General features: G+C 46.9%; 1 protein-coding gene across 2 annotated transcripts in view; it reads right to left on the reverse strand.

Moving 5' to 3' along the window:
* Positions 1-6,235, reverse strand: part of LOXL2 (lysyl oxidase like 2) — a 104,611-nt gene extending 98,376 nt beyond the window's left edge. For both annotated transcript variants that reach the window (XM_061200704.1, XM_061200705.1), the window contains exon 1: positions 6,059-6,235. The gene's annotated coding sequence lies outside the window, so the exon portion shown is untranslated. The remainder of the gene's footprint in view (positions 1-6,058) is intronic.
* Between the last annotated feature and the right edge of the window lie 10,304 nt (positions 6,236-16,539).

Below are 16,539 nucleotides of genomic sequence, written 5' to 3' on the forward strand. Positions count from 1 at the left end.
CAGGGAGTTCCCTGGTGGCTTAGTGGTTAGGATTCCAGGCTTTCACTGCCGTGGCCCGGGTTCAATCCCTAGTCGGGGAACTGAGATCCCACAAGCCGTGTGGCAAGGCCAAAAGAAAAAAAAAGAAAAAAAGAAAGAAACTCATGATCCAGCAGAAGCTGACAAAACAGCAGGAATTCTCCAGGTGGATGCAAACCTCTTCGGCCCAGGGAGAGCCTGGAAGAATAATACTTAGTGGTGATGTCCTAATATAGCTGCAACTGCAAACCCCGAATATGCTGTATCATCTTCCCTAGACATTTTAAGGAAAGAGGTTGCTTAAATCTCACAACTAATCTTGCTGCCTCTCAGATTATAAATTGTGTTTTTCAAAAATCTCTTCTAAACCATCTCATGGTAGACAAAATGAACATCCACTCCCAAGACCCTGAGGTGTAGTGGAAGCAGCCACACGCAGGCATGAAATGCATTTGGAATCTCCTGCTTTGCCTTTAATTCCGTGCCCTCTGGATAATGTCCTATTCTTGATCTAGGTGCTTGTTACAAGGGTATGTTCATCTTGTAAAAGTTCATCCAGAACAGGTATTTGTACACCTACGTTCATAGCAGCGTATTTCCAATAGCCAAAAGTGGAAGCAACCCAAGTGGACAGATGAACGAATAAACAAAATGTGGTATATACACACAATGGGATATCATTCAGCCTTAAAAAGGAAGGAAATTCGGACACATGCTACAACACAAAGTTGAAGACGATGTGTTAAGTGAAATAAGCAAGTCAAAAAAGACAAACAGTGTATGATTCCATTTATATGAGGTATTTAGAGTTATCCAAATCATAGAGACAGAAAGTAGCATGGGGCTTGCCAAGGTGGTGGGAGAATGGAGGGTCAGTGTTTAATGGGTGCAGAGTTTCATTTTTGGAAGATGAAAAAATTCTGGAACAGACGGTGGTGATGGTTGCACAACAATGTGAATGTATGTAACACCACTGAACTGTGCACTTAAAAATGGTTAAAATGGTGAGTGTTATGTTACGTATATTTTACCACAATAAAACGAAACGAAAGTTCATCCAGTGTCATATACTTAGGCTTGGTGCCATTTTACTTACGTCTGTTATTCTGGGGAGAGGGGTACTTTAAAAAGGTACTTTACTCAAATTTATCTTTGTGTTTGTTTTAGAAGAGTTTTACGTTTATGTTTAGAAAAATATCCTCCTTACTAGGTCATGAGTCATGCAGGCACTCTGGAAAGCTGTGCTCTGTTTATCTTGGGACATCCGTGGTGCCCCAGGGACAAGGCTGGGGGTGGGGGATGTTCACGGACCCAAGTTCAAGAAGAACAAAGAAACGGAGCAAATTAGAGCTGTTCGCAAGTCGTCGACAAAAGTTATCTTCTCATAAGGCATATGCTGTATAGGAAAGTGGCATTATTTTTTCAGAAGATGCTCTTAGCATCATGTTGGCGACGCATCAAAAAAGACATATGGGAGCCATTGCCATGGGACAGCCCTGGGTGCAGCTGTGTCTGCTTGTCTATCAAGTTCTGACACGAAAAAACTAAAAAGAAAATGTATCATCATTCGCGTACCATATTATAATACTATAGGTGTTTCAAGTGAAGGGATCAAAAAGCCTTGGGCAAGGAGAACTTAGTAACTGTGATTCTAATCACATCATCATCTGCTGACTTCGTTCTCACTCTACACCCATATGTACCATACACACTTATCTGGGTATACTCTTTCTGCCAAGGGAAGTGCAAAAGAGTTTTTAAAACTCTGGATGGACATCTTATCTGAACTGTCACCATCATGCTTTATCACCCTTGAACAAGTGCCTGTTCTGAAAGGCTGGTTCTGGTGCCTAAAGACATCTCTGATGCTGGTGGCAGGGGAAGATGGGCCAGCACACCTGGCTGGGCTGGGCTCCTGGCGGGTCACACACACCTCCTGCAGGAGGACAGCTCGAATGACTAGGATGAGAAGGTCTGAAGACTCGCTTCAACCTAGACAGGGCAGAGACTTAGAAGGTAAGTAGTGCATTGCTGCGGATCTGTCTCTCTGGGCATCAAGTTGGCTCTCCTTTTGCTGGCCCACGATTGCCATTCCTGCTGGTTCTATGGGTCTGGAGCAGGACAGGCTGCGGCTACTTCATCTGAGGTCTCATGGCCCCCGGGTCTGGAGTACAGGTGGGACTGTGTGACACTGACATGCAGACTGACCACAGTGCCCTTCTCCAGAGGGAAATGAACAATAGTCATTACAAGCTGTCCTTCTGAACCCAGGCAACCCCAGGAGAGGGAAACTATACCACCTAAAGCTCCCAAAACTGTAAAAGGAAGAAAGCTACAGCAGCTGCTGACATGGAATCACCTAGAAATTCTACCCTTGGGGGCTTCCCTGGTGGCGCAGTGGTTGAGAATCTGCCTGCTAATGCAGGGGACACGGGTTCGAGTCCTGGTCTGGAAAGATCCCACATGCCGCGGAGAGACTAGGCCCGTGAGCCACAATTGCTGAGCCTGCGCGTCTGGAGCCTGTGCTCCGCAACAAGAGAGGCTGCGATAGTGAGAGACCCGCGCACCGCGATGAAGAGTGGCCCCCACTTGCCCCAAGTAGAGAAAGCCCTCGCACAGAAACGAAGACCCAACACAGCCATAAATAAATAAATAAATAAATAGAAATTCTACCCCCATGGAGACAGCCTGTTAGCTGAGGGGGAAGAGAATTCATGGATGCCAGAGGATGGTGTGGTTAAAGGGTAATGCTTTGTCCCTTTGGAGTTCCTACGGTTGAATAATGGGTTTGGAGCAAACAGTTTCTCTCTCCCTAACTGGCTGTTTTGTGGAAGGTCTGTTTATTCGATGTCTGTTTCAGGGCAATGAACATGAGAGCAGAAAATCTAGGCATCAAGAAATAAGAGATTCCTTTTTCCCACACAGCCAGCCAAGGAAGGAGAATTCCAATTCATGAGTCTCATTAATAAGATGTAAAAATGACTTCGTTATCACCCCTTTCCAAAGCAAATAAACACAAGTAGTAAAAATGCTAAAAGTAAAAAGTTCTGGTGTCCTATATCCTCATCAGACAACGGCAGAATAAACAAAGTTGTCCATAAATGAAGAACCTCAGAGGGGAGCCTCTCCTCCGCCATAGAATTTAGCTGCCTCCAACTAAAGATGCCAGCTGCCAGAATACTTGGGCAATGATCAGTGAGGGGTAATTGTTCTCAGTGAGATTTCTTTCTGGGCCCTTTGTCTCTTCCAGGAATTCCAACTCCAGTCATTTGGCTCACCCTACTTTCAGAACTAGGAGCCAGAGAATGGAGAAGGATGACAGCTCCTAGTTCAGAGAGGGGCACCCTGAGTTCTCGAGACGTGAGTTGCTTTCCTACAGTTTTACAAGAAGCTGGGAAATAAGCCCAGGTTTCCTGACTTTGCAGCTGATTTACCTCCAGCACCAAATGGCCAATTACTCAGTATTTACACTGGGATTTCTGATAGCAGGTGTATAGGAAGTGATAAGCCCAGGATGAAGCCAGAGCCAGGATGAATGCGTCAGAGCACAGCTTATATTCCATGACAGCACCGAGAAACAGAACCACCACTGCCCAGGAATAAGGCTGCTGGGTCAAGTCCTGGCTAGGCCAGTCACCAACTGTGCCATCTGGACAGCTTATCTGTTGGCCAGTTTACTCAACTGTAAAATGAATTCAACAAAACCCACCTCGCTCTTTAGTGGGAAGTTGTAAGAATCAAATAACACAGTGACAGAAAAGTGGTTTGAAAAGAATAACATACAATGAACATAAATTATACAAATCAACAGAACTCCGGTCAACTGTAAAAAGACATTTGGGGGAAAATTGGGGAAAAAATTTGAATATGGACTAGGTATTAGATGATACCAAAGAATTATTGTTAATTTTCTTAAGTATATTAATGGCATAATGGTTATTTAATATTTTTAGAGGTCACACTGAAATATGTAAGAATGAAATGATTTTATGTCTCGGATTTGCTTTAAAATACTTCCCTGAAAAAGAAATAAGAAAGGGGTAGATGAAGCAAGTGTGGCAAAATGTCAATAACTGTTGAAGCTGAGTGAGAAGTATATGGGGGACTTCTCCCTACTATTGTTTATATTTGAAATTTTTCCGAATAAAAAAATGATGTTTAAATAAACAGTGTAGAATTTTCTAGGACACTAGAAAGCTTCACTAATGGTCACCGCCAGAAGCACAGAAAATCTGTCTCGTTCACAGGGCCCTTGTACATTGGTCATCCAGGGGTCAGAGGACAAGAATTTCGGAAAAGGCCAGGAGAGGCCAGGCAAGGAGCACAGCTGTAAAGGAGATAGATGAAAACATCTTCGTAGACTCTTCCGTCTGCCATGCACCAAAATGTCAGCCAACCTGTACGTCAAGTGGATGCTTTGTCTTCAGGCTTAAGTTTCCTATTCAACTTTGCCACTTAATGGCTAAGTGGCCTTAGACCAAATCACTTTTTAGCACAAAGTCACGGAGAGGCACACACATGGGTTTGATGGTCACTCCAGGGACAGATACTAGGGACCAGGAAGGGGAACAGGACAAAGGGGGGGGCGGGAGATGAATAATTTAGCTAAGGGAGAGTCCAGGGAGTCAGTCGTTCATCTGGGAACTGACCAGGGAAATGAGCACTTCGACTTCGTCCTAAGCCCCATCCCTGACCATTAAGTACACAATACACCATAAATAACGAAATAATTCCACCAATGGTGAAGAACGGCCTTTTGGGGGTCCGGGACAGACAGGCTAGCGGTGGGGTAGGAGCGGGGCCTGGAGGAGGGGATACGGATTCGAGTCTCCACCCCGACTAACCTAGAAGCCTTGAGCTTCAGCACTTTTCCCTTTTCGCAAAAAGAATCCCTTGGACTGATTTGAAGATCTCCGCAGTTCCAAGATTGCAGGGGACGAAATTAATTTGGGGCATGTTTCTGACTTTCATTCCTCTCTCTCCTCTCATCAAGACTCGAGGTTTCCTAGCCAGGAGAAGTTCAGTCCCCTCCCCCGTCGTGTTTCGCTGCGTCCCCTCGCCCCACCCTCGCTGGTTTTTGGTGGTCTTTCCCGGGGCTGGGTGAGGGATGACGAAGTAGGAATCTCGCCTGTTTCTTCCAATCATTTCTATTCCGGCGCTGATTTACAGCGACACCTCTGGCAGGCAGCTACTCCAGAGGGCTCCAGATGGGGGGTTGGCTGGGCGGCGGGTTGGGGGGTGGGGCGGGGCGGAAGCGCGGTGTTCAAAGCGCCTGCGTAAAAGTTGCGGGCACTGAGGACAGAAGGAGTATCAGCGTTAAGACCAGGATTAGCCCCGGGGCGATCCTGCGTGGACCATCCATGGGTTCGCTTGTGCTGGCTCTTTTCTACTCCAGGGCCTCCCCTTGATAATCGGCGGGAGAGGTTTCCTGGTACCCTGACCAGCCAGGAATGAATACCTGCGGTGCGGACCGCGCCTCTCCGCCCACCGGACTCAGGGCCCTCCTACGTTCACTAGCCCCCATTCCCCACCCCCACCCCCGTGCGCTCCACATCCCCAAAGCCACAGCTCCGGAGATACCCCAGTGCGCCCCCGTTCCCCGCGCGCTCCGCATCCTCAAAAGCCAGAACTCCTGGCACCAGCGCAGCCCCCGGTGTCCGTGGCTCCACGCTGTACCCTCCTAGGCACCTAGCACGCACCGGGTCTCGTCTGACTCTGTCCTGTCTGGTCGCAGGCGCCCCCGGCGAGCCACGAACTGAGCGCCCAGCTCCCGGGGGCGCCCCTGCTGCGTGGGCTCTCTGGATTCAGGCGAGGTGGGGCTGGGTGGGTCCGCCCGAGTCGGGAGCGGGACCCGTTAGCCTGCACGTCCTCGCGTCTCCGAGCAAGAAGCCTTCGCTCTGTGTGCCCGCCTCTCAGCTCCCGGGAACCCCAAGCACTGCTGAGAGGCGGCCCGCGGGGGGCGGAGCCTGGAGAGCCCACCGGGACCCCCGCTTTCCCGCGAACCGCCGTGGGGAGGGGGAGGCGCAGGCATTGCTCTTACTTGTCAGCAGGGGTGCGCACTCGTTCGGCTGGGGCCGGGCTCTCCACGGTGGCCCCTCTCTGCGCCCGTCGCCGCGGAGCCCCTTTCCCGAGCAGAGGGGGCGAGCCGACTTCTCCGGCCGTTAGAGAAATCTGTCTCCAAGTTTAGGAAGCCGCCGGCTGGAGTCGCTCCCCAACCCTTTTCCCGGCACTTTTAACCAGCGTCGGACCGCAAACCCCTCCCCGGACCCACCCCCTTCCCTGAAGGCGGCCACCGCAGCAGGCCCGGCCTCCTGCCCCTTTTGTTGTAATTCGAGAGCGGCAGCTTCCCTGGCCAGAGGGGCTGTGCGGGGGAGGCTGCGTGCCTGCGGGGCAGCCCTTCCCAGGCTTTTCTCGCCCAGGTTTCCGGAGCCTGAGAAGCTAGGCAAAGGGCTTTTCCTCTGAGAGATTCCTCTACACGCCCCCCCACCACCACCATTCCCGCCCCACCGCCGAGCTCCCGGAATTTAACCCTTCGGTGTCCTTATCCACCAGCAATAGGGTTCGTGCCTAACCCATCTCCGTATCCAGAGAGCCCAGCACTGCCTGGCACGTAGTAGACGCTCAATAAAAACTGGTGACTGAAAGAGTTCAGATACTTTCATCTACCTCTCCTGGGTTTCTCCTCTACGGGCAAAGCATTTTCTGGAGGTGACTACAAACAGTCCCCTTTCTTCCAGCAGATCGAGCCTCTCTCTCCTCTGAGAATCCGTTTTCTCCTTTGTAAATTAAAGGCTTTGGATTCAGTGACCTCTAAGGTCCTTCCCTACCTGGCAGGGCCAGGGTTAGCAAGCCCTGCGATCAGGGGCCTGAACCCGATACAGCTAAGGGTGCATGTCGTGCAGAAGGACATTCCATGCCTGGCTCTGAGGCTCACACTGGGGGCAAAGTGAGGGGGTCATGCGGGCTGGGAGAGCCCTCTAAGGAGATTCCCAGGGCTTCCTAAGCAAGAGCAAGGTTTGGCCGGGCAGGAGGCAGCCAGCTGTAAAACAAGGCACCCGTCTGTGGGCCTTTGGGCAGGCAGAACTCTGAAGAGGACTTACGTTAAGCATGGCGATCCTCCTCCGGGTCCTTCCTCAGTGCCCTCCTCCCACTCCGCTCCCTTCCTGCAAACCGGCAGCTCCAGCCCTGATAGGTGGGGACTCCCAGTCTCAGCCTCCAGCTCAAACTTCTCTCCTCATCCGTGGGCTTGTAAATCCATTGGTCTCTAGGACATTCCCATAGCCACAGCTAACCTAGCGAGCCCCAAACTTGGCACCCCAACCCCTGGGACCCCTCTTCAGCCCTCCTCCCTACCCTCCACACTGAATCAGTTCCCTGGTCTGGTGGGCAGTGGAGGGAAGGGCCAGGAGGGAGGTGGGTGTGACTCTAAAAGGGCAACAGAAGGGATCCCTGTGGTGTGGAACTGTTCAGTATCTTGACTGTGATGGTGGATACAAGAAGCTACACAGGTGATAAAATTGTATAGAACTTAATATACACAAGCACACACACACTACACACACACAAAGTATAAGTAAAACTGAGGAAATCTGAATAAGATCAGAGGATTGCATCAATGTCTCCTTGTGATATTGTCCTAGAGTTTTGCAAAATGTTGTGGGAAACTGTGCAAAGTGAATGAGGGCTCTCTCTCTATTATTTTTTACAATGACATGTGAATCTACAATTACCTCAATAAAAATTTCAACTGAAGATAAAAGCTCAAAGTAACTCCAGGGCCCTCAGGATGCGGCCTGAACCCCTTGATACAGCTGACAGGGCCCCCCTCAAGGGCATCTCCAGCCTTCCCATCTCCCAGCCACACTCTCCCCTCTCCCCCATAGACCTTACTAACTGTTCTCCATGACTGTTTCTCGCCCCAGGGCCTTTGCACATGCCATTCCCTTGCCTGTCTGCTCAGCAACACCTAGTTCTTTGAGATCTCACTTAGCTATCACAGTGAGCACCCTACACAGTGCCTGCACACAGCAGATGCTCAATAAATGCCAGTGGAACTGAGCTATCTCCTCTTCCCCTCACACTTTCTCTGATCCTTCTTCGAATCCTATCCTTCCTATAAAGAATTAACCAATAAGGTATAAAATGAAACACTTTATAAATGCTGTTTTGCCTGATTATGAAAATAATGCAACCTCCCTGTGGAACATTCAGAAAATATGAGAAAGTATAATGAAAAAAACTTTCACCCTGGTGTCCTCTCACCCACAGAGAAACGTTTAACATTTTGGACTATTTCTTTCATCATATCTTTTAAAACCAAATTGTGCAAGAATTTTTGTATCCAGCTTTTGTTTTGTAAACTATACTGTTTTGTGCACATTTTTCAATGTCCTTCTAAATGGCTTTAGACTATTTCAGTCTCTAAAACGACCATGTCCATAGTGTCATTTCTCTACTCTTAGACATCAAGGTGTTTACGATTGTTACTAGCGTGAATTACACCAAGACAATATTGAGCAGCTACTATGCGGTTCCTGCTAATTGTTACAAATGAGAAGGCCAAGGCTCAGAGAGGCTAGGTGATTTCCCCAGAGTCACAGAGCTAATAGGTGGTCAGGCTGGGATCACTAAAGGGTACATGACCCCTCTTGCAAGTTCTAAGTGGCTGCACACCGGAGGCTTCAACAAATCCACTTGTGCTTCACTCACCAACCCACATTCCCAAGAGAAAATGAGTATTTGAAGCTTGCACAGAGTAGTTCACTGATGCACTTCTGTTGAATTGGACCAAAGACCTGGGAGGCCACTTCAGGAAGATAGTAGACCCTTGTTCTAGATGAAATATGAAGGCTATATGCTTTATGGCTCTAAGTCTGTATGTGCCACCCTCATGTCTCAGGCTCTGTGCTGCCCCACAGGCAGAGCCACCCAACAGATTCTGAGTGCGTTTCTCAAGTCAGAGGACCTGGGTTCCAATCCTGGCTCCGCCACTTCCTGCCCTGGACGGGTGACTCCTTTGCTTCACTTACCTCATTTGTAGGAAACACTTCACTCAAAACCTCCTAGAGGAATGAAAGGGCTGGATGCACAGTGGGTGCAGAACAGTCCCTGCCGCGTGATGCTGCACCACAAGTCGCTGTGTGCCACGCACTCCTGCCGGGCTGCAAGGCTGCAGGCGTGAGGGCACCGCACTGCGCAGACTCCCTGCCTGAGCCAATCTGTGAGGCAGCGCCCTCCTGCCAGATCGCACCTCACCGGGGCCACGGGAATCACGTTCCCGGGGCGTGATGAGGAGTCCTAGGGCGTGGACTGTTTTCTCGTTTCTCTTGGCTCTCGAGTTCTGTTGCCCAATCACCTTCCTAATTGTCTGGGCGTGTCCCATCCCGGAAGCACAGCCTGAGACTCAGTGGAAGCCCGGCTGATGTGCTGGCCAGTGCGGGGAGGCTGACAAGACACACACTGATACATGGAAACAATGAAATATGGGAGTCAGGAGGTGGCAAATGCTCCGGAGAAAACCGAAGCTGAGTAAGGAGGAGAGAATGTGAGGGAAGCACGGGTGCTCTTTCCGCCCAGGGCGGGGGAGAGGGGGGCCGGGGGGCCCAGGAAGACGCCGCCCTGCGAGGTGGCACAGGCAGAGGTTCAGAGGAGGGAACGAGGAGCCCTGTGGGGTGGAAAACTCGCATTCCTCTGGGCTCGATAGCACTTAACTTGCATCATTCCTGTGCTATGCATCACTTCCTATTTGTGTTATAGTTATTTGTATATTCCATTTATCTCTCTTAGAAGACTGTTACAAGCACAGATACCTTGTGCACAGATACCACGTGTCCGTGTCCTCTTAACCTCTGTGGTCAGCAGCGCATATCACGGGCCATCACTGTTGGTTGAAGTGAATCAGATTGAACCGAAACCACTTGAAAGCCTATAAAGCATAATTAAAGTAGAAATAATTTTAGTGGATATTATTCATGATTACCCATACTAGTAAGAATGGAGAAACCAGTAGTTTAAATCTATAGAACTGAAGAGGCTCCACCTTGCCTATTTGTTAAGTCAAAAGGGAAGCCAGCAATCAATCAGGCAAACACTGGTCCAGCCATTTGGGAAAGTGATTTGGAATGTGTGTCAAGGGGCCAGGATGTGGGTCTGGATCTGGCCCTCCAGGAGGAGATTGTGGTTAAAGTAGTCAGGTTGGTCAAATATTTCACGTATTCCAGTGGTCCTATGTTGGCCAGATATCTATCAGGCCCTCCTATCTGGCTTTCTCAGATTCGGAAATCCGCAGTGTTCTATCACGACCACTTTTGTTTTATTTTATTTTTTTAAATTAAGGTATGGTATAGGAAATTCCCTGGCAGTCCAGTGGTTAGGACTCTGCGCTTTCACTGCCAAGGGCACAGGTTCGATTCCTGGTCGGTAAACTAAGATCCCCGCAAGCCCCCATGGCATGGCTGAAAAATAAGTAAATAAATTAGTTAATTGATTAAGGTATGGTTGATTTACAATATTATATAAGTTTCAGGTGTACAACATAGTGACTCACAATTTTTAAAGATTATACTCCACCTATAGTTAGTATAAAAGACTGGCTATATTCCCTGTGCTGTACAATATATCCTTGTAGCTTATTTATTTTATACGTAGTAGTTTGTACCTCTTAATCCCCTACCCCTATCTTGCCCCTCCCCCCTTTCCTCTCCCCACTGGTAACCACTAGTTTGCTCTCTATATCTGTGAGTCTGTTTCTTTTTTGTTATTTCACTAGTTTGTTTTATTTTTTAGATTCCACATATAAGTGATATCACACAGTATTTGTTTTTCTCTGTCTGACTTATTTCACTAAGCATAATACCTTCCAAGTTTATCCTTGCTGTTGCAAATGGCAAAATTTTGTTCTGTTTTTTGGCTGAGTAGTATTCCATTATATGCAGTAGTATTCCATATATATATATCTATATATATAGAGAGAGATATATATATAGATAGATATTTATTTATATATGCCACATCTTCTCTATCTATTCATCTGCTGATGGACACTTAGGTTGCTTCCGTATCTTGGCAATTGTAAATAATGCTGCTATGAACATTGGGGTGCATGTATCTTTTTAAATTAGTGTTTTTGTTTTCTTCATATATATGCCCAGGAGTGGAATTGCTGGATCATATGGTAGTTCTATTTTTAGTTTTTGGAGGAACCTGCATACTGTTTTCCACAGTGGTTGTACCAATTTACATTCCCATCGACAGTGTACAAGGGTTCCCTTTTCTCCCCATCCTAGCCAATATTTGTTATTTGTGTTCTTTTTGATGATAGCCGTTCTGACAGGCGATATCTCATTGTGGTTTTGATGTGCGTTTCCCTGATGATTAGGGATGTTGAGTATCTTTTCATGTGCCTGTCGGCCATCTGTATGTCTTCTTTGGAACAATGTGTCTTCAGGTCTTCTGATCATTTTTTAATCGGGTTGTTTGTTTGTTTGATTTTGAGTTTGTATGAGCTGTTTATATATTTTGGATAGTCATTCTTTATCAGTCATATTTGCAGATATTTTCTCTCATTCAGTAGGTTGTCTTTCAGTTTTGTGGGTGGTTTCCTTTGCTCTACAAAAGATTTTAAGTTTAATTGGGTCCCATTTATTTATTTTTTTGCCTTTGTTTCCTTTGCCTTAGGAGAAAGATCCAAAGAAATATTGCTACTATTTATGTCAAAGAGTGTTCCACCTATGTTTTCTTCTAGGAGTTTAATGGTTTATGGTCTTACATTTAGGTCTTTAATCAATTTTGAGTTTATTTTTGTATATGGTATGAGAAAATGTTCGAATTTCATTCTTTTACATGTAGTTGTCCAGTTTTCCCAGCATCATTTGTTGAAGAGACTGTCTTTTATCCGTTGTATATTCTTGCCTCCTTTGTCATAGATTAATTGACCATAAGTGCATGGGTTTATTTCTAGGCTCTCTATTCTGTTCCACTGATCTGTGTATCGCCACCACTTTTAATGAATGTGGACACTTTATAGGCAAGAAGGTGGAGAACACCTTCTGCTTCCTCCTAGGAGGCAGCGCCCCCTAGTGGTGCACATCTCGCACCGCCTTGAGCGTTTGCACTCTCCAGCGCCAAGTTGTAAAGCCAAAGGGTTTTAGAGAACATCTGGCCCAAGCATCTTGATTTCAGACATGGAACCAAAAACCCAGAGAGCTATCAATGGGATCACCGTCCCTCAGCAGGTTAGCAGCAGCGCTGAAACCGGATCCAGATTGAGGTCTTCTGAGCCCTAGAGTCACAAAGCTGCTCAGAAAGCACAATTGTCAGGAGTGGCTGGGATACCTCTGCCTTTTCTCCAGGGTGCACATATTCACATATTCCGGTGGTCCTGTGTTGGCTGGATATCTATCAGGCCCTCCTATCCTGGCTTTCTCAGATCCAGACATCCGTAGTTTTCGATCCATATACTGGTTTTATATTTAAAAGTATAATTTCATTCATATAATCTATTTTCTAGGATGAATAATCATTCTTTGTCCCACGCTATGGGCTAATCCCTCCCTCTCCTCTAACCCCTGGCAACCACTGATCTTTTTACTGTCTCTATGGTTTCTCCTTCTTCAGAATGTCCTATAGCTGGAATCAGATAATATGTAACCTCTTCAGATTGGCTTCTTTCATGTAGTAATATGCATTGAACATTTCCCCGTGTCTTTTCATGGCTCGATAGCTCATTTTTCTTTTATTGCTGAATAATATTCCATTGTCTGGATGTATCACAGTTTATTTATCCATTCGCCTGTTGAAGGACATCTTGGCTGCTTCCAAGTTTTGGCATCTATGAATAAAGCTGCCGTAAACGTGTGTGTGCAGGTTTTTGTGTGGACATAAGTTTTCAGCTCATTTGGGTAAATACCAAGGAGCACAATTGCTGGATCACGTGGTAATAGTATGTTTAGTTTAATTGGTTTATACTTACAGTGGAATCTTACGCTGTCTTAAAAGAAAGGAAATTCTCGCATATGCTACAACATGGATGAATCTTGAGGACGTTATGCTAAATGAATAAGCTAGTCACAAAAAGACAAATACTATATGATTCTACTGTATGAGCTGCTTAGAGTGGTCAAAATCATAGAAACAGAGTCTAGAATGGTGGTTGCCAGGGGCTTGGAGGATGGGGAACAGGAGCCATTGTTTAAAGGGTATAGAATTTCAGCTTTACAAGATGAAGGAGATGGAGTTATGAGATCTTATAAGGGAGTTTTGAAGATGGATGGTGGTGAAGGTTGTACAACATTATGAATGTATTTAATACCACTGGACCGTACACTTCAATGTAAGTGTAAATTTTGTGTTAGATGGTAAATTTTGTGTTATGTGTATTTTACCACAATAAAAAACAATTGGGGGGAAAAGTCACATAAAGCACAGTAATTGTGGGGGAAAAAAAGAGTACGTTTAGTTTTGTAAGAAACTGCCAAACTGTCTTCCAAAGTGGCTGTACTATTTCACATTCCCTCAGGCAATGATGAATGGGAGTTCCTGTTGCTTCACACCCTCACCAGCATTTGGTGTTGTCAGTGTTCCAGATTTTGGCCATTTAAATAAGTATGCAGTGGTGTCTCGTTGTTTTAATTTTTATTTCTCTGATGACTTATGATGTGGAGCATCTTTTCATGGGCTTATTTGCCATCTACCTATCTTTTTTGGTGGGGCGTCTTTTCAGGTATTTCCTCCACTTTTTAATTGGGTTGTTTGTTTTCTTATTGTTGAATTTTGAGTTTTTTGTATATTCTGGAAACAGTCCTTTATCAGATATGTGTTTTGCAAAGATTTTTCTCCCAGTCTATGGCTTGTCTTTTTATTTTCTGAACAGTTTTCATAAAGCACCTAGAGTTCCATCATACCTTCCTGTCTCATGTGTGTGTGTGTGTGTGTGTGTGTGTGTGTGTATGTGTGTAAAATGGCTAGGATTTGGAAGAGGGATGGTTACTAGGAATAAATAACATTCGATGCAGTTCTTGTACTGGGCTTATATTGTGATTTGGAGCTTATGTTGTGATTTGGGAGTGAAAATCACATAAACATTAAATAACCAGACAAAACAGTATGAGATTCAGGTCAAAATGCCTGGCACTATGCAGTGAGCAGAGATCAGAGAGATTGGAGAGTCCCAGGCGGGGCGGGGGCATGGAGTCTGGAGGGGCTGCACGGGTGGGGCAGGGGCATAGGAAGAGAGTAAGGACTAGACAGGCAGGGAAGAGGCTGGTCCAGGTGGGAGTGGCAAGAGAAAGACACAGACCTGGGAAACCAGCTTAATCCTTGTTCAGGGAGGAGCCTCGGGACATCTGGGAACAGGTGGGGTAGGGCTGGGCATAGACTGGACCCTGGGAATTTGGCAAAGCCACAGAACATGGGGTGACAGGTTCTGAAGACCAGCTTCTCCCACATTATAATTTTGCTGCTCTGCTCACTTCCCACATGTCCCCTCCACCCAAAAGTCTCCTAATGAGAGAAGATGGAGACTTCCACCTCACACGGTCATTTAGAGGAAAAAAAAGTTAAAAAAAAAAAATTGGTCCAAATCTCATTCCCAGACACCTGGCTTCTGCCAACTCAGACCACCTTGTCTCAAAGATGCAGCTAAAACAGGGAGGGGAAGGGCCAGACAGAAATGGGAGCTCTTCTGCCCCACGATGGGCTGGCATCTGGCAGGGCCCCTCCTCTGGCCGCAGCCCAGCAAAGCCCTGCCGGCTCCCAGAGAGCTCGGAGTGGCCTGCCCAGGTTGCTCAGGGTTGGCTGAGGACACAGCCTGACTCCGTTCCATTCCAGCCACTGGTATTTATAAGGCTCTTGCATGCCCAGACCCAGTTCAGCACCCCAGGGGAGGGAGAGGAGGTGAGAATCCTGCTATCGCCAGCCCCCCACCCCTGGGGAGAAGGTCCCCAAGAGCCCGCAAGGGCAATTGCTTATTTGAAATATCTGGGGAGGGTGGGAAGTCATGGTTCAGAAAAAAGGCCCAAACCCCAAGGGCTAAGGCTTGTCACCACGATGGCAGGAACACTGCTGCGGACTGAACTACATCCCCCTAAACTCATATGTTGAAGCCTAACCCCCAGTGTGATGGTATTTGGAGATGGGCTTTGGGAGGTGATGAGGGTTCAATGAGGTCACAAGGGCGGAGCCCTCAGGGTGAGGTTCATGGCTTGATGAGAAAAGGAAGACCAAAGCCCTCTCTTTTTCTCCTGCCACCGAGTTAAAGACAGCAAGAAGGCTGCCGTCTGCAAGCCAGGAAGGGGGTTCTCACCAGGAGCTGAATCTGCCAGCACCTTGAGCTTGGACTTCCAGCCTCCAGAACTCTGAGAGGTAAATACCTGTTGTTTAAGACCCCAGTCTGTGGTATTTTGTTACAGCAGCCCGAGCTGACTAAGACAGCGTCCTGGCCGCAGCTGGCATTGGTAACACCGTGACCCTGGGGGTTTTGTCTCCATCCTCTCCGCTGCACAGTTACATTCTGCATGTTACTCTGAGCCCCTGCTGCCCTCCCACCAAAGGGATCTGCCCAGTAAATCGAGGCACCCTAAAGATGTGGGAAGAGTGTTGTGTCTCCCCAACACCGCCTTTCCCAGGTCACTGCCCTGCCTTTCCTCCAGGTGACACCCATCCCCCACTTGGCCACTAGTGCTCTAGGCTAGCTGTGTTTCTCAGAGTGTGGGCTGGGGACCCCTGGGGGTTCCCAAGACCCTTTCAGGGGGTCCACGAGGTCAAACTATTTTCATAATAAAACTAAGATCTTATTTTCCTTTTTATTCTTATTCTCTGGAGCTGGCGATGTGCCAGCAGCAGCCAGAGCACTTCCTCCAGGCTGATGGACGTGTACGGTGGAGAGCTCCAGGAACATCAGGCAACTTGGACCCCAGCCCCAGGTTTTCTCCTCAGGAAACGAGGGATTGAATTAGATAACAAAGGCTACTTGTTCTTTTTTCTCTGAATCTTGGTGGAGGAGCAACACAGGGAAAATCAGTGCAGTCAGAGGCCCGTCTCCCGATACTGCCCTCCTTGGTTGCTAAGAGACCATAGCAGAGATGCTTAAGCCCGTGCAGCACCAGTCTTTGAACATGGCCCCTCGCTCCTTGCAGTTTCTACCTTGGGAATTGGAATTATTTTCCTTTAAAGGATCCCTCGAGCTCCTGAGCTGTTGTAAGATAAGAAAAAAAAAAAAAAAAAAGAAAGATAAAAAAGAAAAAAGAAAATGCAGCTCCCTATGGCTAAATATAAATAATTTATGGCCATTCAGTCTCATTCTCCTAGTTTTTCCTTATTAGTCCAATATCTATCTGCCTACCTATATATCTATTTATCTATCTATCATCTGAAAACTTTTCAAATTATGGAATATAACCTAGTTAAAAATTTATATTTTATACACAAAAGTACATAAAATATAAATATGAGCATAATAACTAATACAAAGCAAACACCCATATAATTACCATCCAACTCAAGAACTGGAATATTACTGGCATC

The sequence above is a fragment of the Eubalaena glacialis genome, chromosome 9, assembly GCF_028564815.1.
Source record: "Eubalaena glacialis isolate mEubGla1 chromosome 9, mEubGla1.1.hap2.+ XY, whole genome shotgun sequence".
Classification (NCBI taxonomy): Eukaryota; Metazoa; Chordata; class Mammalia; order Artiodactyla; family Balaenidae; genus Eubalaena; species Eubalaena glacialis.